The 22,965-nt window shown below is 42.6% G+C and overlaps 23 non-coding genes and 1 pseudogene across 23 annotated transcripts; 23 read left to right on the top strand and 1 right to left on the bottom strand.

Annotated features, from left to right (window-relative positions):
* The first annotated feature begins 727 nt into the window (after positions 1–727).
* On the top strand, positions 728–799 carry trnae-uuc (transfer RNA glutamic acid (anticodon UUC)). Its single transcript has one exon. It is a non-coding gene; the product is annotated as a tRNA-Glu (tRNA).
* Positions 800–2,101: 1,302 nt separating this feature from the next.
* trnae-uuc (transfer RNA glutamic acid (anticodon UUC)) lies at positions 2,102–2,173 on the top strand. The gene has a single exon. It is a non-coding gene; the product is annotated as a tRNA-Glu (tRNA).
* Positions 2,174–2,747: 574 nt separating this feature from the next.
* Positions 2,748–2,819, top strand: trnae-uuc (transfer RNA glutamic acid (anticodon UUC)). Its single transcript has one exon. It is a non-coding gene; the product is annotated as a tRNA-Glu (tRNA).
* Positions 2,820–3,786: 967 nt separating this feature from the next.
* Positions 3,787–3,858, top strand: trnae-uuc (transfer RNA glutamic acid (anticodon UUC)). Its single transcript has one exon. It is a non-coding gene; the product is annotated as a tRNA-Glu (tRNA).
* A 467-nt stretch (positions 3,859–4,325) lies between these two features.
* On the top strand, positions 4,326–4,397 carry trnae-uuc (transfer RNA glutamic acid (anticodon UUC)). Its single transcript has one exon. It is a non-coding gene; the product is annotated as a tRNA-Glu (tRNA).
* Positions 4,398–5,024: 627 nt separating this feature from the next.
* Positions 5,025–9,052, bottom strand: LOC128366978 (uncharacterized protein K02A2.6-like; annotated as a pseudogene).
* A 604-nt stretch (positions 9,053–9,656) lies between these two features.
* trnae-uuc (transfer RNA glutamic acid (anticodon UUC)) lies at positions 9,657–9,728 on the top strand. Its single transcript has one exon. It is a non-coding gene; the product is annotated as a tRNA-Glu (tRNA).
* Positions 9,729–10,195: 467 nt separating this feature from the next.
* On the top strand, positions 10,196–10,267 carry trnae-uuc (transfer RNA glutamic acid (anticodon UUC)). Its single transcript has one exon. It is a non-coding gene; the product is annotated as a tRNA-Glu (tRNA).
* Positions 10,268–14,573: 4,306 nt separating this feature from the next.
* On the top strand, positions 14,574–14,645 carry trnae-uuc (transfer RNA glutamic acid (anticodon UUC)). Its single transcript has one exon. It is a non-coding gene; the product is annotated as a tRNA-Glu (tRNA).
* A 161-nt stretch (positions 14,646–14,806) lies between these two features.
* trnae-uuc (transfer RNA glutamic acid (anticodon UUC)) lies at positions 14,807–14,878 on the top strand. The gene has a single exon. It is a non-coding gene; the product is annotated as a tRNA-Glu (tRNA).
* A 522-nt stretch (positions 14,879–15,400) lies between these two features.
* On the top strand, positions 15,401–15,472 carry trnae-uuc (transfer RNA glutamic acid (anticodon UUC)). Its single transcript has one exon. It is a non-coding gene; the product is annotated as a tRNA-Glu (tRNA).
* A 971-nt stretch (positions 15,473–16,443) lies between these two features.
* Positions 16,444–16,515, top strand: trnae-uuc (transfer RNA glutamic acid (anticodon UUC)). The gene has a single exon. It is a non-coding gene; the product is annotated as a tRNA-Glu (tRNA).
* A 573-nt stretch (positions 16,516–17,088) lies between these two features.
* On the top strand, positions 17,089–17,160 carry trnae-uuc (transfer RNA glutamic acid (anticodon UUC)). Its single transcript has one exon. It is a non-coding gene; the product is annotated as a tRNA-Glu (tRNA).
* A 522-nt stretch (positions 17,161–17,682) lies between these two features.
* On the top strand, positions 17,683–17,754 carry trnae-uuc (transfer RNA glutamic acid (anticodon UUC)). The gene has a single exon. It is a non-coding gene; the product is annotated as a tRNA-Glu (tRNA).
* Positions 17,755–18,221: 467 nt separating this feature from the next.
* On the top strand, positions 18,222–18,293 carry trnae-uuc (transfer RNA glutamic acid (anticodon UUC)). The gene has a single exon. It is a non-coding gene; the product is annotated as a tRNA-Glu (tRNA).
* A 160-nt stretch (positions 18,294–18,453) lies between these two features.
* trnae-uuc (transfer RNA glutamic acid (anticodon UUC)) lies at positions 18,454–18,525 on the top strand. The gene has a single exon. It is a non-coding gene; the product is annotated as a tRNA-Glu (tRNA).
* Positions 18,526–19,002: 477 nt separating this feature from the next.
* trnae-uuc (transfer RNA glutamic acid (anticodon UUC)) lies at positions 19,003–19,074 on the top strand. Its single transcript has one exon. It is a non-coding gene; the product is annotated as a tRNA-Glu (tRNA).
* Positions 19,075–19,596: 522 nt separating this feature from the next.
* trnae-uuc (transfer RNA glutamic acid (anticodon UUC)) lies at positions 19,597–19,668 on the top strand. Its single transcript has one exon. It is a non-coding gene; the product is annotated as a tRNA-Glu (tRNA).
* A 668-nt stretch (positions 19,669–20,336) lies between these two features.
* trnae-uuc (transfer RNA glutamic acid (anticodon UUC)) lies at positions 20,337–20,408 on the top strand. Its single transcript has one exon. It is a non-coding gene; the product is annotated as a tRNA-Glu (tRNA).
* Positions 20,409–20,869: 461 nt separating this feature from the next.
* On the top strand, positions 20,870–20,941 carry trnae-uuc (transfer RNA glutamic acid (anticodon UUC)). The gene has a single exon. It is a non-coding gene; the product is annotated as a tRNA-Glu (tRNA).
* Positions 20,942–21,456: 515 nt separating this feature from the next.
* trnae-uuc (transfer RNA glutamic acid (anticodon UUC)) lies at positions 21,457–21,528 on the top strand. Its single transcript has one exon. It is a non-coding gene; the product is annotated as a tRNA-Glu (tRNA).
* A 465-nt stretch (positions 21,529–21,993) lies between these two features.
* On the top strand, positions 21,994–22,065 carry trnae-uuc (transfer RNA glutamic acid (anticodon UUC)). The gene has a single exon. It is a non-coding gene; the product is annotated as a tRNA-Glu (tRNA).
* Positions 22,066–22,226: 161 nt separating this feature from the next.
* Positions 22,227–22,298, top strand: trnae-uuc (transfer RNA glutamic acid (anticodon UUC)). Its single transcript has one exon. It is a non-coding gene; the product is annotated as a tRNA-Glu (tRNA).
* A 522-nt stretch (positions 22,299–22,820) lies between these two features.
* Positions 22,821–22,892, top strand: trnae-uuc (transfer RNA glutamic acid (anticodon UUC)). The gene has a single exon. It is a non-coding gene; the product is annotated as a tRNA-Glu (tRNA).
* Positions 22,893–22,965: the final 73 nt, after the last annotated feature.

The raw sequence follows: 22,965 nt of genomic DNA, 5'->3' as shown, positions 1-22,965 counted from the left end.
CAGAAGAAACATCAGAAAGGAAAAACAGAAGAGAAAAAAACAAAAAACAGGAGCATATGCACATAATTATGTCCATGCACGTGGTATTTCAAATGTACAAGTTTGTTTGCACCCTTATGGGGAAATGATCATCTACATAAATATAGGGTTATATACTGTATACGAATGCACATATACATATGAACACTCATGAACACAACATGGGGGAACAGAAGGGTTGCGAGCAGGTCATGTATCACATACGTTACAGCAATGTGGTCATAGTTGATCTTGAAACCAGGATATACAAGATATTAAGGCTGGTCATCACCTCTCCTTGTAATATAAGTGCTCCATTTTTCCCAGAGGGCATCACCTTTGTCCCTTTGTAGTCTGAGACTAAACGTTAGTAGTTCCATCTTTTGGATGTCTTTAATTATGGCTTCCCACTGGTTAACTGTGGGAGGTTCCGTGTTGAGCCATCTTCTTGTTATGGCTTTTTTGCTGGCAGCCATGAAAATTTTTAAGAGGTATCTGTCTTTTTTTAGTAATTCTGTGTCGATATTACCAAGATAAAATGATAAACAAGTGAAATTAAAATTAAAAATCCTGACTGCTAGGCCATATGGGACCTGGTTTCAGACACTGAAAGCAGCTTTCTTGGGTTGCTAACAACTTCTGAGTTTAAATAGCTCAGCTTGAAAGTCACTAGAACACAAGAAAGCTGCTCTGAGACAAAGAAACTAAGTCCCATATGGTCTAGCGGTCAGGATTCCTGGTTTTCACCCAGGCGGCCCGGGTTCAACTCCCGGTATGGGAACATACTTTGCTCTTAACAATTGGGTAAAGTAAATCTCACAGGAATTGAGTGCCCAAAGCAAGTCAAACAGTGCTACATACTTCAACTAGTAGAAAAACAAATGCTTTTGTTTACCTCAGAGCAGGACTATAGTTGTATATTGTATAAAATCAGAAAACATAAACTTAGCTGGAGGTACCGAGGTCAAAGCGAAAGCTCAGAGGGGATAGAGCATTTTCTGTAGCTGCTCCTAAATTATGGAATGAGCTTCCTTTTAAATATTAGACAAGCCTTCTCACTGTCTGTTTTTAAAACTCGTCTTAAAACCCATTTTCATTCCTTGGATTTCAACCGAGCATGAGACTCCGCTCCTGTTTTAGTGTTTTATGGTTTGTTTATTTTAATTATTGTTTTATTGTTTTTAATTTGTTTTAAAAACAATAAGCAATTATCTTAGTATTTATTTCCTGTTAATTGTTTTAGGTTTCCTGTGTTGTTTTTATGTATTTATGTACAGCACTTTGTTTCAGCTGTGGTTGTTTTAAAGTGCTTTATAAATAAAGTTGAGTTGAGTTGAGTTGAGTTGAGAATGAGACATTATTATCACTCAGCATGGAACTACATAAGTATTCTTATGTATTCAGTCACTGAAAACCAACATAAGCAATTCTAGATCACCACTGATTGATGTAGACATTGCTATACCAGGAGATGAACCCAGGCAAGCTGAGGGAAAACCAGGACAGCTCGACCATATGGGACATAAACACAGAAGAGGACATTGGTCATATTTGCCTGAGAATGATGATATATAACATACATGAAACATATACTGAAATAACTATTAATTTATCAAGAAAGCTGCTCTGACAGCATAAACACAGGTTCCATATGGTCTAGCGGTCAGGATTCCTGGTTTTCACCCAGGCGGCCCAGGTTCAACTCCCGGTATTGTAACTTGAATGGTAAATGGACTGTACTTATATAGCGCCTTTCTAGTCTGTGCGACCACGCAAAGCGCTTTACATGACATGACATCATTTACCCTTTCACACACTGATGGCACAGCAACGGGAGCAATTAGGGGTTAAGTGTCTTCAACATGTGGACTGGAGGAGCCGGGAATCGAACCACCAATCTTCCAATTGAAGGACAACCGCTCTACCTCCTGAGCCACAGCCGCCTGATCGTACAGAACCTGGTTCACAGAGTTGCGAAAGACTCATTACAGCTGTCACCTTGGGATGACTTGATTATTTATAACGAAGCTCACAAGAGTCGAGCAGAATCCCAAGAAAAGAGCTCTCAGGACTCCTGACGAAGTCCCATATGGTCTAGCGGTCAGGATTCCTGGTTTTCACCCAGGTGGCCCGGGTTCAACTCCCGGTATGGGAATGTCTACATGCAACTGGTAACCTATGGTCAGGTAAAGTAAATCTCACAGGAATTGAGTGCCCAAAGCATGTCAAACAGTGCTACATACTTCAACTTGTAGAAAAACAAATCCTCTTGTTTACCTCAGAGCAGGACTATAGTTATAATAGTATAGTAGTACAGAGAACATAAAGTTAGCTGGCTGTATGAGACAGTATTATCACTCAGCATGAAACTACATAAGTATTCTTATGTATTCAGTCACTGAAAACCAACATAAACAATTCTAGATCACCACTGATTGATGTAGACATTGCTATACCAGGAGATGAACCCAGGCCAGCTGAGGGAAAACTAGGACAGCTCGACCATATGGGACATAAACACAGAAGAGGACATTGGTCATAGTTGCCTGAGAATGATGAAATTAGGACTTTCATATACTGAAATAACTATTAATTTATCAAGAAAGCTGCTCTGACAGTAGGAAAGACTCATTACAGCTGTTAACTTGGGATGACTTGATTATTTATAACGAAGCTCACAAGAGTCGAGTAGAATCCCAAGAAAACAGCTCTCAGGATTTCTGACGGAGTCCCATATGGTCTAGCGGTCAGGATTCCTGGTTTTCACCCAGGCGGCCCGGGTTCAACTCCCGGTATGGGAACTGAATTGCATGTATCACATTATACGTCCTTTGGAGGGATGTTCCAAGTCGTTGTCAGATAAAATTCACATGTATTTGTCATTAAGATGTAGATATAATTGTACTATGAGACTTGAGATGTTCAAACTACTCTATGAAACGACATGTGGCTGGACATGGTCATTCCAACCAAGCAGGGAAACACTGGGCGTAACTCACTTAACCATCTGATATCAGTCTTCAGGCAGTCAATAGAGCAAACCATGTGATCTTGATTGTAACAAAAATCTGCAGGCATGCATCCCTTTATGGACTAGTTTGGACATGTGTGACATACTGGGAGTTGGAACATCTGGTGGCATTTAGTGAAACTACAGTTTAACACACAGAAGAAACCAGGAATCCTGACTGCTAGACCATATGGGGACCTGGTTTCAGACACTGAAAGCAGCTTTCTTGGGTTGCTAACAACTTCTGAGTTTAAATAGCTCAGCTTGAAAGTCACTAGAACACAAGAAAGCTGCTCTGAGAACAAGAAACTAAGTCCCATATGGTCTAGCGCTCAGGATTCCTGGTTTTCACCCAGGCACAACTCCCGGTATGGCAACCTGAATGGTAAATGGACTGAATTTATATAGCACCTTTCTAGTCTGTGCGACCACTCAAAGCGCTTTACATGACATGACATCATTAACCCTTTCACACACATTCATACACTGATGGCACAGCAACTAGGGGTTAAGTGTCTTGCCCAAGGACACATCAACATGTGGACTGGAGGAGCCGGGAATCGAAACACCAATCTTCCAATTGAAGGACGACCGCTCTACCTCCTGAGCCACAGCCGCCTGACCATACAGAACCTAGTTCACAGAGTTGCGAAAGACTCGTTACAGCTGTTACCTTGGGATGACTTGATCATTTATAACGAAGCTCACAAGAGTCGAGCAGAATCCCAAGAAAACAGCTCTCAGGATTTCTGACGAAGTCCCATATGGTCTAGCGGTCAGGATTCCTGGTTTTCACCCAGGCGGCCCGGGTTCAACTCCCGGTATGGGAACATACTTTGCTCTTAACAATCAGGTAAAGTAAATCTCACAGGAATTGAGTGCCCAAAGCATGTCAAACAGTGCTACATACTTCAACTAGTACAGAAACAAATGCTCTTGTTTACCTCAGAGCAGGACTATAGTTATAATAGTATAGTAGTACAGAGAACATAAAGTTAGCTGGCTGTATGAGACAGTATTATCACTCAGCATGAAACTACAGAAGTATTCTTATGTATTCAGTCACTGAAAACCAACATAAACAATTCTAGATCACCATTGATTGATGTAGACTTTGCTATACCAGGAGATGAACCCAGGCCAGCTGAGGGAAAACTAGGACAGCTCGACCATATGGGACATAAACACAGAAGAGGACATTGGTCATAGTTGCCTGAGAATTATGAAATTAGGACTTTCATATACTGAAATAACTATTAATATATCAAGAAAGCTGCTCTAACAGCATGAACGCAGGTCCCATATGGTCTAGCGGTCAGGATTCCTGGTTTTCACCCAGGCGGCCTGGGTTCAACTCCCGGTATGGGAACATACTTTGCTCTTAACAATCAGGTAAAGTAAATCTGTGATCTTGATTGTAACAAAAATCTTCAGGCATGCATGCCTTTATGGACTAGTTTGGACATGTGTGACTGTGATATCGTCGGATATCAATTAATAGAAGTGCAACATATACTTCGTTGAGCTGACTTTATTTGCAGGACCCATCACGGGATAGTACATGACCAACGTGTTAGTAGCCTCTTCTCTTGCATACACACAGACTGCCTAATCGGAAGATACTCTAAGCCAGGTGCGCCCCCTATAGGTATTCAACTGCAACAGAACACAATAGTCACTCTACAACATCCCTCCCCTCTTAAATTCAAACTACACCACAGTTTGTATGTAATCCAACACCACATAACTATAATAAATCACTGTATGCCTAAGCACAGCAACAAACATTCTCTTATGACTTTTTTTCTAATCTTGTAAGAGAATAAAATACAGCATGTCCCAACAATATGCATGTATAAATCAGATAACAAATATATCCTGTTTTTTTTTTTTTTTATCTTCTCAGCCCAAAATATGACAATTGTGTGTTTAACATTACTACTGTAATCAACTTAAAGAAAACACAATCTTGTCTCTGCATCTTAAACATGCCTTTTCACTTAACAACAAAGTCTTTGAAATGAGCTGGTGGTCTCTTGTGTCTTTGAGATCTGAACAGCTCCTTAGTGGGCGAACCACCGGGTGTACTGTCCTCCTTGTTTTGCTTCACAGTAAGGGCAGCTTTGTCATCCACTGGTGTAGTGTTTGTGTCCTCTGGTCCTATATTGGTTACTGTTGGAGGTACCACATGCTCCTCAGGTGTCATATCCGGTATCAGAATTGGCAGATCTTGCTCCTGTCTGCTGAACAGTTGATCCACGTGTCTCCTGACAACTTTACCATTTCCCAGCAGCACTGTATAAGACACTGGTCCCGTGATCTCCTGTATCAGTCCTGGTATCCATTTAGGTCCACATCCATAGTTTTTGGTATAGATAGAGTCTCCTGTTGCAAAGTTGCGCTCTTTTGCGTGTTTGTCATGGTGGGTTTTTTGGCTTGCTTGTTTTGACTCCACCTTTTTTTTAAGTCAGGATGTATGAGATCCAATGTACACCTCAACTTCCGACTCATCATCATCTCAGCAGGTGAAAGTCCAGTAGTTGACTGTGGAGTGATGCGATAGCTAAACAGAGCCCTATTTAACCTTGTCTCCAGTGTATCACCGCTGCTCTTTTTAATGAGTTCTTTAAAAGTCTGTACAGCCCTTTCTGCTAAGCCGTTAGATGAAGGGTGGTACGGTGCTGATGTGACATGTGTGATTCCATTCCGTGTCATGAACTCTTTGGTTTGTTCACTGACAAAACACTGTGCATTGTCAGACACAATCATTTCTGGAATACCATGTGTGCTGAAACTGTTTCTCAAGCAATTTAGTGTGTTTGCTGATGTAGCTGATGCTACTGGATACACATCTAACCACTTTGAGTGCGCATCCACAATGACTAAGAACATTTTATTCATAAAGGGACCTGCATAATCTATGTGGAGCCTCCTCCACGGCTTCTCAGGCCACTCCCAGGGGTGGAGTGGTGCACAAGCAGGTGCCTTTCTGTGTTCTTGGCATGTGGAGCATAACTTTACCTTATTCTCTATGTCATTGTCCATGTGTGGCCACCACATGTAACTTCGTGCCAGGCCTTTCATGCGGCTCATTCCCGGGTGTGACTGGTGTAACTGTTCCATCATAGGAGCTCGTCCCCTCTCCGGTATCACTATGCGGGCTCCCCACAACACACAGCCATCTTGTACACTCAGCTCATGTTGTCTTTGTCGATAATGTACAAAGTGTCTGTCCTGATTCTTTGGCCATCCTCTCAGTACATACTCACGTACTCGTGAGAGTATAGGATCCTTATCTGTCCATTTTTTTAGTTGCTCTGAAGTCATCAGTGGTGGATGCTCCTGATCCAACATTAACACATGTTCCTCTGGTGCTGGAACACTTGGTGTATCAGGTAGTGGGAGACGGCTAAGAGCGTCAGCGTTACCATTATTTTTACCTGCTCTATACATGATAACATACTCATATGCTCTTAACAGCACAGCCCATCTCATTATCCTCTGGGATGCCATCTGTGGCACCGCTTTCATCTCATGGAATAAGCCTAGCAAGGGCTTGTGATCTGTATAAATCACAAATTTCCTTCCATATAGATAATTGTGAAAGTACTGTACTCCAAAAATGACAGCTAGTCCCTCTTTATCAAGCTGGGAGTAATTCTTTTCTGCCGCTGAAAGTGTGTGTGATGCAAACCCTATAGGTTTCTCTGCTCCATCTGACATGCGGTGAGCCAGCACTGCTCCAACTCCATATGGAGAAGCGTCACAGCACAGTATCAGTTCTTTTTGTTCATCATAGTGCACTAACACACTGCTCGATTGCTAAAGCTCTTTTGACTGCTTGAAAGCTTTATTTTGCTCGGGTCCCCAAGACCACAGTTCATCCTTCCTCAACAGTTTGTGCATAGGTGCCAGTAATGTTGACAGATTTGGCAGGAATTTATTGTAGAAGTTCAACAGTCCCAAATAAGCTTTTAGCTCCATTACTGATGTAGGAGTGGGAGCTTCCTGAACTGCTTTCACTTTTGCTGGCAATGGATGCAACCCTGTCTTGTCCACTCGATGTCCTAAGAATGTCACTTCTTTCTCCATAAACTCACACTTGCTCCTTTTTAAGCGAAGTCCTGCATCCTCCAGTCGCTGTAGTACTTGATCCAGTGTTTGCAGGTGATCTTTACTATCTTTTCCTGTCAGAATGATGTCGTCCAAATACACTGCCACATTTGCCAATCCCTGCAGCACACCCTCCATAGTACGCTGAAAGATGGCTGGACTGGAGCTCACCCCAAAAGGTAACCTTGTATATGTGAACAGTTCCTTATGTGTGTTCACTGTGACATATTTTCGTGATTCCTCATCCAGTACTATTTGCTGATATGCATGGCTCATGTCTAACTTGGTATATGTCTCTCCTCCAGTTAAACAGGCTATCATGTCCTCCATTCTTGGAATGGGGTACTGCTCAATAGGTGACACTTTGTTTACGGTGAGTTTATAGTCACCACAAATTCTCGCTCTGGCATCTGGTTTTAAGACTGGTACAATGGGTGCAGCCCATTCTGAAAACTTCACTGGCTCTATGATTTTCTCATGTAAGAGCCTCTCTATCTCTTGCTCGACTTTCTTTTTCATTGCAAAAGGTACTGACCTTGGCTTGTAGAAACAGGGTGTGGCATCACTAGCTACATGTATTTTTGCAGTGAAGCCTTTTAACATCCCTAGCTCTGCTTTGAACACTGCTTCATGCCTTGAAAGTACTTCCTGTAGATTGTTTTCTCTGTCCTCTATCTTGTGTACAGGTTGCCAGTCCACTTTGAGAGCTTTAAGCCAACCTCGTCCCAGTAGACTTGTCCCTGAACCTTTGACAACCACCACTGCTAACATCTTAGCAATGCCTTCGTGTTCAACTTTGACCTTTGTCGCTCCTAATACGGGCACTTTATGGCCACCGTATGTTCTCAGTTTTATCCTGCACTTGGCTAGTCTAGGTTTGTCACCCTCACTGAATAGTTTGTATAATGCTCCCTTCGACATAATGGTGTACCCACAGCCAGTATCTACCTCATAGGTTACATTTTTCCCGTTTACTTGTAATACTTTTTTTATGGGCTCTTCTCTGGGGATGATTATCTCTTCATTTATGTTGTACATGGTCAATGCCCTATCCTTAATGTGATATTTAGTGGAAACATCCTCACTATCACTATCACTTCCTTCCTCTTGCATGAAATTAGCCCTTTTTCCTTGCCTGCCTTTATCCCCTTTAAAGTGCTTAGCCTTTTCCTTTCCCCCTATTGTCATCCTGCAGGCCCTCTTTATGTGTCCCACTTTACCACAACCGTGGCACTTTTCATTGGCAAACCTGCAGTCCTTAGCCAGATGGTTGTCACCTCCACATCTGTAGCACTTCTTCATGTCCTGCTGACTTTTTGAACGCGTGTCATTCACTTTGTTGACAGAGCCCGCCGCACGACTCCATTTGCCCTGCTCCTTCATGCCATGTAAATCCACAATGTCTCTGTTTGCCGCCTCCATGGCCTGCGCAAACTTGAGGGCTTTGTCAAAAGTCAAACCATCCTCCGACAGCAGCCTCCGCTGAATCCTGTCGTCATTTATGCTGCACACAAGACGGTCTCTCAGCATCACCGTCAAAGATTCCCCATAATTACAGTCCTGCGCTAGCTTCCTTAGCTCTGCCACATAGTCACCCACAGTCTCATCAGACTTTCTGTTTCGTGTATTAAACTTCCATCGTTGCATAATTTCACTAGATTTAGGGTGAAAATGATTTCTCAACAGCCTTACCAGGTCACTGTAAGACTTATCTCCGGGTTTGTCGGGGCTGAGCAGGTTTCTCATCAGTGCATATGTCTGCGCGCCTACTCCACTCAGCAGCACAGCTCGTTTCTTTTCTGCATTGTCGATGTCATTTGCCACGAAGAAATGGTCCAGAATCTCACAGTACTCTTCCCAAGTCTGTGACTTGCAATCAAAAGGTGACACCGACCCCACCGTGGCAGCCATGTTTTTTCCTTACAGAGAGCGCCCAGATTTCTTCACGCCGTCGGCACAACGTCTGTAGTTCACGGTCGGACTGTTAGCACTAGCCTAGCTTCAGGTCATTTGCTAACTCAGCCAGCACCGCGCCCGTAGTCTTAACTCGCTGTTTCACTTCAGGCTTTTATCCTCGTCGCCATATGTGATATCGTCGGATATCAATTAATAGAAGTGCAACATACACTTCGTTGAGCTGACTTTATTTGCAGGACCCATCACGGGATAGTACATGACCAACGTGTTAGTAGCCTCTTCTCTTGCATACACACAGACTGCCTAATCGGAAGATACTCTAAGCCAGGTGCGCCCCCTATAGGTATTCAACTGCAACAGAACACAATAGTCACTCTACAACAGTGACATACTGGGTGTTGGAACATCTTGTGGCATTTAGTGAAACTACAGTTTAACACACAGAAGAAACCAGGAATCCTGACTGCTAGACCATATGGGACCTGGTTTCAGACACTGAAAGCAGCTTTCTTCGGTTGCTAACAACTTCTGAGTTTAAATAGCTCAGCTTGAAAGTCACTAGAACACAAGAAAGCTGCTCTGAGAACAAGAAACTAAGTCCCATATGGTCTAGCGGTTAGGATTCCTGGTTTTCACCCAGGCGGCCCGGGTTCAACTCCCGGTATGGGAACATACTTTGCTCTTAACAATCAGGTAAAGTAAATCTCACAGGAATTGAGTGCTCAAAGCATGTCAAACAGTGCTACATACTTCAACTAGTAGAAAAACAAATGCTCTTGTTTACCTCAGAGCAGGACTATAGTTATAATAGTATAGTAGTACAGAGAACATAAAGTTAGCTGGCTGTATGAGACAGTATTATCACTCAGCATGAAACTACATAAGTATTCTTATGTATTCAGTCACTGAAAACCAACATAAACAATTCTAGATCACCATTGATTGATGTAGACTTTGCTATACCAGGAGATGAACCCAGGCCAGCTGAGGGAAAACTAGGACAGCTCGACCATATGGGACATAAACACAGAAGAGGACATTGGTCATAGTTGCCTGAGAATTATGAAATTAGGACTTTCATATACTGAAATAACTATTAATTTATCAAGAAAGCTGCTCTAATAGCATGAACACAGGTCCCATATGGTCTAGCGGTCAGGATTCCTGGTTTTCACCCAGGCGGCCCGGGTTCAACTCCCAGTATGGGAACACCTACATGCAACTGGTAACCTGACTATACAGAACCTGGTTCACAGAGTTGCGGAAGACTCATTACAGCTGTTACCTTGGGATGGCTTGATTATTTATAACGAAGCTCACAAGAGTCGAGCAGAATCCCAAGCAAACAGCTCTCAAGATTTCTGACGAAGCCCCATATGTTCTAGCGGTCAGGATTCCTGGTTTTCACCCAGGCGGCCCGGGTTCAACTCCCGGTATGGGAACTAAATTGCATGTATCACATTACACATCCTTTGGAGGGATGTTCCAAGTCACTGTCAGATAAAGTTCCCATGTATTTGTCATTAAGATGTAGATATAATTGTACTATGAGACTTGAGATGTTCAAACTAATCTATGAAACGACATGTGGCTGGACATGGTCATTCCAACCAAGCAGGGAAACACCGGGCGTAACTCACCTAACCAACTGTTACCAGTCTTCAGGCAGTCAATAGAGCAAATCATGTGATCTTGATTGTAACAAAAATCTGCAGGCATACATCCCTTTATGGACTAGTTTGGACATGTGTGACATACTGGGAGTTGGAACATCTGGTGGCATTTAGTGAAACCACAGTTTAACACACAGAAGAAACCAGGAATCCTGACTGCTAGACCATATGGGACCTGGTTTCAGACACTGAAAGCAGCTTTCTTGGGTTGCTAACAACTTCTGATTTTAAATAGCTCAGCTTGAAAGTCACTAGAACACACGAAAGCTGCTCTGAGAACAAGAAACTAAGTCCCATATGGTCTAGCGCAGGGGTTCTCAAACTTTTTGGGGCCAAGGACCCCTTACAGGGGAGAAAATTTTCCAAGGACCCCCTAATAATCCTCAAACCGATTAAACATAATGTTTACTGCAATTTGTACTCCTAGATGCCGTACGAATTATTTATATTTTAAACTTTTCAACCTAAATACTTCATGCAAGTTTCATAGAAATTAACTCAAACTAATTAAATTTGAAAAAATAAATTTTAATACCATTTCTATACTTTTAAACTCAGGGTCATTTTTATTCAAATTATATTTTGACCTCACAGCATTTCTAATTTTCAAGTAACAGAAGAAAATGAACGGTAGCAAGACTAGCAAAGTCCAAATGAACCCAATTCATTTTAAAATCAGTTAAAAGCTTACTTAAGTGGTTTGACAACAACATATTGAACATATTGCCTCTTATTCAAATTATTGGCAGAAAACTGAACATCATAACAGTTTTAGCAATTAAGCCTAGTCATAACTATTTGCATTAGACTCTATCAAAGTCTTATCACACACAAATCAATTCACACATCACTCACATCAATAACTCACTAAATTAGTGAGAAGGATGAGCCTGTCTCTCACAACACAGTTTCTCTATTCTTGGAGTGATGGTTGACAAACAGACTCTAAGATCATCCTCCACTTGTAAACGAGCCCTGTACTTATTCTTCATTGCAGTCAAAGTGGAAAATGATGATTCACAGAGGTACGTTGTAGGAAAGGGGAGCAATATTTGCATGGCCTCAGCAGTGAGTTCGGGATACTCATGTGAGAGGGAGGGCCAGAAGCTCGTAAGATTAACCTGCTGGAATCTGGCCTTCAGTGTCCTATCACAGCATAACTCCAAAAGCTGCTCTTCTGCCTTACCTGTCAGGCCATTTGCTGTTGCAGCTGGTGCAAAGGGATCGCGCACCCAGTCCCAGGCATCAGTATTCACATCGGAGAAGTATGAACTGAAGTGCTCACTCGGTGACATGAGGTGTGAGGTGGCGACTTTCCTCACTGTGGCCACGGACAAGTTGTTTGTGTGGAGAAACTCAGTCAGTTGGGGGAACATGTCTGTTATTCCGTCTTGTATCCTCCTTCTCCATAGGTCTGTTTTCTTCATGAAGGCAGTGACTTTGTCGCTGACTTCAAGGATGGATGTGTGGCCTCCTTGGATGGAGAGGTTGAGGCTATTCAGTATGTTGAATATGTCGGCAAGATATGCCAACTTGGCAATACTCTCCGGGTCTGTAAAAAACTGCTCAATGTTGGGTTTTTCCTCTCTCATAAACTCTGCCATTTCTCTGCGTAATTCAAACACCCGCTGCAAAACTTTACCACGAGAGAGCCATCGCACCTCACAGTGATATAGCAGTGCGTCATGTCCAGCATCCATATCCCGGCAAAGTTGTCCAAACAAACGTGATTGCAGTGCCCTTGACTTCACAAAATTAACTGCAGTCACAGCCGTGTTCAAAACAGAGTGAAGATCTGGCTCCATGTCTTTAGAAGCGAGTGCTTGCCGGTGCAACATACAGTGAGTAGCCATAATCCTCGGATTGACAGACTTTATCCGCGCAGCAACTCCACTCTTTCGGCCGGTCATCGCTGCTGCGCCATCCGTACAAACGGCCACACATTTTTCCCAGCTCAGTCTTGCTTCAGTCATGAAAGCATCCAGAAGTCGGAATATTTCCTCACCTGTTGTCCTACCTGGCACCTCATTGCAGAACAGAAAGTCCTCCAAAATGTCTCCTTCCCAGGGATAGTGGACCAAAACAATCAATTGAGCTGCACTGGAAATGTCTGTTGATTCGTCCAGCTGAATAGAAAATTGCTCACATGAACGCAGTCTATCCAGTAGCTGTGACTGAATGTCAGCCGATAGTTCTTCAATCCTCCTTCTCACAGTGTCATTTGAAAGCGGTACAACTTTCAGTTTATTAGCTGCCTCTGTCCCAAGCACAGCTTCACACATTTCAACTGCCGCTGGAAGAACAAGTTCTTGTCCAATTGAGTGTGGCTTCTTACTTTTTGCGATCCGTTGAGCCACCAAATAAGAAGCCCTCTGTGCTTTTTCTGAAGTTGTGGCCAGGTTCACCAGTCGTGTTTTCTGACGCATGTATTCCTCACTCTTTCGCCGGAAAAAATCTTTTGTTTTGTCCTTAAACTCCGGGTGCTTTGTAATCAGATGCCGCTTTAGCTTGGCGCGCTTCATGGCTTCATTTGCTAGCACCTGAAGACACACCACACATTGTGGTCTTCCGTCGCTGTTCTCAATAAAACCAAGCTCCAGATAACTGTTGTCATATTTTCTCAGTTTGGTTGGTTTGAGTTTAGCATCACTTGATGAATTGGACAGTCTTAAATATTTATCCATCGCTGCTAGCTAATCAGCAGCAGGAGCTGTACGCCAGGTGAATCTTGAGTGATGCAGCAAGTGACGTGTGTCAGATTTACGTGATTCAATCATGAGTTTTTATTGGCCCAAAGCTAACGTAAATAGGAGTAATTGGATCAGTATATTTGTTTTATTGGCGCAGTAGCTCCCATGTGTACTGTTTACAATTTTTAATGATAAGGCATAACTTTAATAATTAATTGCAAATTATTTCGCAGACCCCCAAGCCATGGCTCGCGGACCCCCGGGGGTCCGGGGACCCCAGTTTGAGAACCACTGGTCTAGCGGTTAGGATTCCTGGTTTTCACCCAGGCGGCCCGGGTTCAACTCCCGGTATGGGAACATACTTTGCTCTTAACAATCAGGTAAAGTAAATCTCACAGGAATTGAGTGCCCAAAGCATGTCGAACAGTGCAACATACCTCAACTAATATACTAGTTTACCTCAGACCAGGACTATAGTTGTATATTGTATGAAATCAGAAAACATAAAGTTAGCTGGCTGAATGAGACATTATTATCACTCAGCATGAAACTACATAAGTATTCTTATGTGTTCAGTCACTGAAAACCAACATAAACAATTCTAGATCACCACTGATTGATGTAGACATTGCTATACCAGGAGATGAACCCAGGCCAGCTGAGGGAAAACTAGGACAGCTCGTTCCAAGTCATTGTCAGATAAAGCATTTCTCATTAAAATGTAGATATAATTGTACTATGAGACTTGAGATGATCAAACTACTCTATGAAAGGACATGTGGCTGGACATGGTTATTCCAACCAAGCAGCGAAACACCAGGCTTAACCAACTGATATCAGTCTTCAGGCAGTCGATAGAGCAAATCATGTGATCTTGATTATAACAAAACTACAGTTTAACACACAGAAGAAACCAGGAATCATGACTGCTCTACCATATGAGACCTGGTTTGATGTAGACATTGCTATACCAGGAGATGAACCCAGGCCAGCTGAGGGAAAACCAGGAATCCTGACCACTAGACCATATGGGACATAAACACAGAAGAGGACATTGGTCATAGTTGCCTGAGAATGATGAAATTAGGACTTTCATATTCTGAAATAACTATTAATATATCAAGAAAGCTGCTCTAACAGCATGAATACAGGTCCCATATGGTCTAGCGGTCAGGATTCCTGGTTTTCACCCAGGCGGCCCGGGTTCAACTCCCGGTATGGGAATGTCTACATGCAACTGGTAACCTGACCATACAGAACCTGGTTCATAGAGTTGCGGAAGACTCGTTACAGCTGTTACCTTGGGATGACTTGATTATTTATAACGAAGCTCACAAGAGTCGAGCAGAATCCCAAGAAAACAGCTCTCAGGACTCCAGACGAAGTCCCATATGGTCTAGTGGTTAGGATTCCTGGTTTTCACCCAGGCGGCCTGGGTTCAACTCCCGGTATGGGAACTAAATTGCATGTATTACATTACACTCCCTTTGGAGGGATGTTCCAAGTCATTGTCAGATAAAGTTCCCATGTATTTGTCATTAAGATGTAGATATAATTGTACTATGAGACTTGAGATGTTCAAACTACTCTATGAAATGACATGTGGCTCGACATGGTCATTCCAACCAAGCAGGGAAACACCGGGCGTAACTCACTTAACCTACTGATATCAGTCTTCAGGCAGTCAATAGAGCAAACCATGTGATCTTGATTGTAACAAAAATCTGCAGGCATACATCTCTTTATGGACTAGTTTGGACATGTGTGACATACTGGGAGTTGGAACATCTGGTGGCATTTAGTGAAACCACAGTTTAACACACAGAAGAAACCAGGAATCCTGACTGCTAGACCATATGGGACCTGGTTTCAGACACTGAGAGCAGCTTTCTTGGGTTGCTAACAACTTCTGAGTTTAAATAGCTCAGCTTGAAAGTCACTAGAACACAAGAAAGCTGCTCTGAGAACAAGAAACTAAGTCCCGTATGGTCTAGCGGTCAGGATTCCTGGTTTTCACCCAGGCGGCCCGGGTTCAACTCCCGGTATGGGAACTGAATTGCATGTATTACATTACACGTCCTTTGGAGGGATGTTCCAAGTCATTGTCAGATAAAGTTCACATGTATTTGTCATTAAGATGTAGATATAATTGTACTATGAGACTTGAGATGTTCAAACGACATGTGGCTGGACATGGTCATTCCAACCAAGCAGGGAAACACCGGGCGTAACTCACTTAACCTACTGATATCAGTCTTCAGGTAGTCAATAGAGCAAACCATGTGATCTTGATTGTAACAAAAATCTGCAGGCATACATCTCTTTATGGACTAGTTTGGACATGTGTGACATACTGGGAGTTGGAACATCTGGTGGCATTTAGTGAAACTACAGTTTAACACACAGAAGAAACCAGGAATCCTGACTGCTAGACCATATGGGACCTGGTTTCAGACACTGAAAGCAGCTTTCTTGGGTTGCTAACAACTTCTGAGTTTAAATAGCTCAGCTTGAAAGTCACTAGAACACAAGAAAGCTGCTCTGAGAACAAGAAACTAAGTCCCATATGGTCTAGCGGTCAGGATTGCTGGTTTTCACCCAGGCGGCCCAGGTACAACTCCCGGTATGGTAACCTGAATGGTAAATGGACTGTACTTATATAGCACCTTTCTAGTCTGTGTGACCACTCAAAGCGCTTTACATGACATGACATCATTAACCCTTTCACACACATTCATACACTGATGGCACAGCAACGGGAGCAATTAGGGGTTAAGTTTCTTGCCCAAGGACACATCAACATGTGGACTGGAGGAGCCAGGAATCGAACCTCCAAACTTCCAATTGAAGGACGACCTCTCTACCTCCTGAGCCACAGCCGCCTGACCATACAGAACCTAGTTCACAGAGTTGCGAAAGACTCATTACAGCTGTTAACTTGGGATGACTTGATCATTTATAACGAAGCTCACAAGAGTCGAGCAGAATCCCAAGAAAACAGCTCTCAGGATTTCTGACGAAGTCCCATATGGTCTAGCGGTCAGGATTCCTGGTTTTCACCCAGGCGGCCCGGGTTCAACTCCCGGTATGGGAACATACGTTGCTCTTAACAATCAGGTAAAGTAAATCTCACAGGAATTGAGTGCCCAAAGCATGTCAAACAGTGCTACATACTTCAACTAGTACAGAAACAAATGCTCTTGTTTACCTCAGAGCAGGACTATAGTTATAATAGTATAGTAGTACAGAGAACATAAAGTTAGCTGGCTGTATGAGACAGTATTATCACTCAGCATGAAACTACATAAGTGTTCTTATGTATTCAGTCACTGAAAACCAACATAAACAATTCTAGATCACCATTGATTGATGTAGACTTTGCTATACCAGGAGATGAACCCAGGCCAGCTGAGGGAAAACCAGGAATCCTGACCACTAGACCATATGGGACATAAACACAGAAGAGGACATTGGTCATATTTGCCTGAGAATGATGAAATTAGGACTTTCATATACTGAAATAACTATTAATTTATCAAGAAAGCTGCTCTGACAGTAGGAAAGACTCGTTACAGCTGTTAACTTGGGATGACTTGATTATTTATAACGAAGCTCACAAGAGTCGAGCAGAATCCCAAGAAAACAGCTCTCAGGATTTCTGACGGAGTCCCATATGGTCTAGCGGTCAGGATTCCTGGTTTTCACCCAGGCGGCCCGGGTTCAACTCCCGGTATGGGAACTGAATTGCATGTATCACATTACACGTCCTTTGGAGGGATGTTCCAAGTCATTGTCAGATAAAGTTCACATGTATTTGTCGTTAAGATGTAGATATAATTGTACTATGAGACTTGAGATGTTCAAACTACTCTATGAAACGACATGTGGCTGGACATGGTCATTCCAACCAAGTAGGGAAACACCAGGCTTAACTCACTTAACCTACTGATATCAGTCTTCAGGCAGTCAATAGAGCAAACCATGTGATCTTGATTGTAACAAAAATCTGCAGGCATACATCCCTTTATGGACTAGTTTGGACATGTGTGACATACTGGGAGTTGGAACATCTGGTGGCATTTAGTGAAACTACAGTTTAACACACAGAAGAAACCAGGAATCATGACTGCTAGACCATATGGGACCTGGTTTCAGACACTGAAAGCAGCTTTCTTGGGTTGCTAACAACTTCTTAGTTTAAATAGCTCAGCTTGAAAGTCACTAGAACACAAGAAAGCTGCTCTGAGAACAAGAATCTAAGTCCCATATGGTCTAGCGGTCAGGATTCCTGGTTTTCACCCAGGCGGCCCGGGTTCAACTCCCGGTATGGGAACATACTTTGCTCTTAACAATCAGGTAAAGTAAATCTCACAGGAATTGAGTGCTCAAAGCATGTCAAACAGTGCTACATACTTCAACTAGTAGAAAAACAAATGCTCTTGTTTACCTCAGAGCAGGACTATAGTTATAATAGTATAGTAGTACAGAGAACATAAAGTTAGCTGGCTGTATGAGACAGTATTATCACTCAGCATGAAACTACATAAGTATTCTTATGTATTCAGTCACTGAAAACCAACATAAACAATTCTAGATCACCATTGATTGATGTAGACTTTGCTATACCAGGAGATGAACCCAGGCCAGCTGAGGGAAAACTAGGACAGCTCGACCATATGGGACATAAACACAGAAGAGGACATTGGTCATAGTTGCCTGAGAATGATGAAATTAGGACTTTCATATACTGAAATAACTATTCATTTATCAAGAAAGCTGCTATAAAAGCATGAAAGCATGTCCCATATGGTCTAGTGGTCAGGATTCCTGGTTTTCACCCAGGCGGCCCGCGTTCAACTCCCGGTATGGGAATGTCTACATGCAACTGGTAACCTGACCATACACAACCTGGTTCACAGAGTTGGGAAAGACTCGTTACAGCTGTTACCTTGGGATGACTTGATCATTTATAACGAAGCTCACAAGAGTCGAGCAGAATCCCAATAAAACAGCACTCAGAATTCTGACGAAGTCCCATATGGTCTAGCGGTCAGGATTCCTGGTTTTCACCCAGGCGGCCCGGGTTTAACTCCCGGTATGGGAACACACTTTGCTCTTAACAATCAGGTAAAGTAAATCTCACAGGAATTCAGTGCCCAAAGCATGTTGAACAGTGCTACATACTTCAACTAGTACAGAAACAAATGCTTTTGTTTCCCTCAGAGTAGGACTATAGTTATATATTGTATGAAATCAGAAAACATAAAGTTAGCTGGCTAAATGAGACATTATTATCACTCAGCATTGAACTACATAAGTATTCTTATGTATTCAGTCACTGAAAACCAACATAAACAATTCTAGATCACCATTGATTGATGTAGACTTTGCTATACCAGGAGATGAACCCAGGCCAGCTGAGGGAAAACTAGGACAGCTCGACCATATGGGGCATAAACACAGAAGAGGACATTGGTCATATTTGCCTGAGAATGATGAAATTATATATAACATACATGAAACCTATACTGAAATAACTATTAATTTATCAAGAAAGCTGCTCTGACAGCATAAACGCAGGTCCCATATGGTCTAGCGGTCAGGATTCCTGGTTTTCACCCAGGCGGCCCGGGTTCAACTCCCGGTATGGGAACTAAATTGCATGTATCACATTACACGTCCTTTGGAGGGATGTTCCAAGTCATTGTCAGATAAAGTTCCCATGTATTTGTCATTAAGATGTAGATATAATTGTACTATGAGACTTGAGATGTTCAAACTACTCTATGGAACGACATGTGGCTGGACATGGTCATTCCAACCAAGCAGGGAAACACTGGGCGTAACTCACTTAACCAACTGATATCAGTCTTCAGGCAGTCAATAGAGCAAACCATGTGATCTTGATTGTAACAAAAATTTGCAGGCATACATCCCTTTATGGACTAGTTTGGACATGTGTGACATACTGGGAGTTGGAACATCTGGTGGCATTTAGTGAAACCACAGTTTAACACACAGAAGAAACCAGGAATCCTGACTGCTAGACCATATGGGACCTGGTTTCAGACACTGAAAGCAGCTTTCTTGGGTTGCTAACAACTTCTGAGTTTAAATAGCTCAGCTTGAAAGTCACTAGAACACAAGAAAGCTGCTCTGAGAACAAGAAACTAAGTCCCATATGGTCTAGCGGTCAGGATTCCTGGTTTTCACCCAGGCGGCCCGGGTTCAACTCCCGGTATGGGAACATACTTTGCTCTTAACAATCAGGTAAAGTAAATCTCACAGGAATTGAGTGCCCAAAGCATGTCAAACAGTGCTACATACCTCAACTAATATAGTAGTTTACCTCAGACCAGGACTATAGTTGTATATTGTATGAAATCAGAGAACATAAAGTTAGCTGGCTGTATAAGAAAGTATTATCACTCAGCATGACACTACATTAAGATTTTTATGTGTTCAGTCACTGAAAACCAACATAAACAATTCTAGATCACCATTGATTGATGTAGACTTTGCTATACCAGGAGATGAACCCAGGCCAGCTGAGGGAAAACTAGGACAGCTCGACCATATGGGGCATAAACACAGAAGAGGACATTGGTCATAGTTGCCTGAGAATGATGAAATTAGGACTTTCATATACTGAAATAACTATTAATTTATCAAGAAAGCTGCTCTGACAGCATCCTAGCGGTCAGGATTCCTGGTTTTCACCCAGGCGGCCCGGGTTCAACTCCCGGTATGAGAATTTCTACATACAACTGGTAACCTGACCATACAGAACCTGGTTCACAGAGTTGCGAAAGACTCGTTACAGCTGTTAACTTGGGATGACTTGATTATTTAAAACGAAGCTCACAAGAGTCGAGCAGAATCCCAAGAAAACAGCTCTCAGGATTTCTGACGAAGTCCCATATGGTCTAGCGGTTAGGATTCCTGGTTTTCACCCAGGCGGCCCGGGTTCAACTCCCGGTATGGGAACATACTTTACTCTTAACAATCAGGTAAAATAAATCTCACAGGAATTCAGTGCCCAAAGCATGTCGAACAGTGCTACATACTTCAACTAATATACTAGTTTACCTCAGAGCAGGACTATAGTTGTATATTGTATGAAATCAGACAACATAAAGTTAGCTGGCTGTATGAGACATTATTATCACTCAGCATGACACTACATAAGTATTCTTATGTATTCAGTCACTGAAAACCAACATGAACAATTCTAGATCACCACTGATTGATGTAGACTTTGCTATACCAGGAGATGAACCCAGGCCAGCTGAGGGAAAACTAGGAATCCTGACCACTAGACCATATGGGGCACAAACACAGAAGAGGACATTGGTCATAGTTGCCTGAGAATGATGAAATTAGGACTTTCATATACTGAAATAACTATTAATATATCAAGAAAGCTGCTCTGACGGCATGAACGCAGGTCCCATATGGTCTAGCGGTCAGGATTCCTGGTTTTCACCCAGGCGGCCCGGGTTCAACTCCCGGTATGGGAACTGAATTACATGTATCACATTACACATCCTTTGGAGGGATGTTCCAAGTCATTGTCAGATAAAGCATTTCTCATTAAAATGTAGGTATAATTGTACTATGAGACTTGAGATGTTCAAACTACTCTATGAAACGACATGTGGCTGGATATGGTCATTCCAACCAAGCAGGGAAACACTGGGCGTAACTCACTTAACCTACTGATATCAGTCTTCAGGCAGTCAATAGAGCAAACCATGTGATCTTGATTGTAACAAAAATCTGCAGGCATACATCCCTTTATGGACTAGTTTGGACATGTGTGACATACTGGGAGTTGGAACATCTGGTGGCATTTAGTGAAACCACAGTTTAACACACAGAAGAAACCAGGAATCCTGACTGCTAGACCATATGGGACCATGGTTTCAGACACTGTAAGCAGCTTTCTTGGGTTGCTAACAACTTCTGAGTTTAAATAGCTCAGCTTGAAAGTCACTAGAACACAAGAAAGCTGCTCTGAGAATAAGAAACTAAGTCCCATATGGTCTAGCGGTCAGGATTCCTGGTTTTCACCCAGGCGGCCCGGGTTCAACTCCCGGTATGGGAACATACTTTGCTCTTGACAACCAGGTAAAGTAAATCTCACAGGAATTCAGTGCCCAAAGCATGTTGAACAGTGCTACATACCTCAACTAGTACACTAGTTTACCTCAGAGCAGGACTGTAGTTGTATATTGTATGAAATCAGAGAACATAAAGTTAGCTCGCTCTATGAGACATTATTATCACTCAGCATGAAACTACATAAGTATTCTTATGTATTCAGTCACTGAAAACCAACATAAACAATTCTAGATCACCACTGATTGATGTAGACTTTGCTATACCAGGAGATGAACCCAGGCCAGCTGAGGGAAAACTAGGACAGCTCGACCATATGGGACATAAACACAGAAGAGGACATTGGTCATATTTGCCTGAGAATGATGAAATTATATATAACATACATGAAACATATACTGAAATAACTATTAATTTATCAAGAAAGCTGCTCTGACAGCATAAATGCAGGTCCCATATGGTCTAGCGGTCAGGATTCCTGGTTTTCACCCAGGCGGCCCGGGTTCAACTCCCAGTATGGGAATGTCTACATGCAACTGGTAACCTGACCATACAGAACCTCGTTCACAGAGTTGCCGAAGACTCATTACAACTGTTACCTTGGGATGACTTGATTATTTATAACAAAGCTCACAAGAGTCGAGCAGAATCCCAAGAAAACAGCTCTCAGGGTTTCTGTCGAAGTCCCATATGGTCTAGCGGTCAGGATTCCTGGTTTTCACCCAGACGGCCCGGGTTCAACTCCCGGTATGGGAACTAAATTGCATGTATCACATTACACATCCTTTGGAGAGATGTTCCAAATCATTGTCAGATAAAGTTTCCATGTATTTGTCATTAAGATGTAGATATAATTGTACTATGAGACTTGAGATGTTAAAACTACTCTATGAAACGACATGTGGCTGGACATGGTCATTCCAACCAAGCTGGGAAACACTGGGCGTAACTCACTTAACCAACTGATATCAGTCTTCAGGCAGTCAATAGAGCAAACCATGTGATCTTGATTGTAACAAAAATCTGCAGGCATACATCTCTTTATGGACTAGTTTGGACATGTGTGACATACTGGGAGTTGGAACATCTGGTGGCATTTAGTGAAACCACAGTTTAACACACAGAAGAAACCAGGAATCCTGACTGCTAGACCATATGGGACCTGGTTTCAGACACTGAGAGCAGCTTTCTTGGGTTGCTAACAACTTCTGAGTTTAAATAGCTCAGCTTGAAAGTCACTAGAACACAAGAAAGCTGCTCTGAGAACAAGAAACTAAGTCCCGTATGGTCTAGCGGTCAGGATTCCTGGTTTTCACCCAGGCGGCCCGGGTTCAACTCCCGGTATGGGAACTGAATTGCATGTATTACATTACACGTCCTTTGGAGGGATGTTCCAAGTCATTGTCAGATAAAGTTCACATGT

Source organism: Scomber japonicus, chromosome 10 (genome assembly GCF_027409825.1).
Source record: "Scomber japonicus isolate fScoJap1 chromosome 10, fScoJap1.pri, whole genome shotgun sequence".
In the NCBI taxonomy this organism is placed as follows: Eukaryota; Metazoa; Chordata; class Actinopteri; order Scombriformes; family Scombridae; genus Scomber; species Scomber japonicus.
This window is presented reverse-complemented; position numbering and strand designations above follow the sequence as displayed.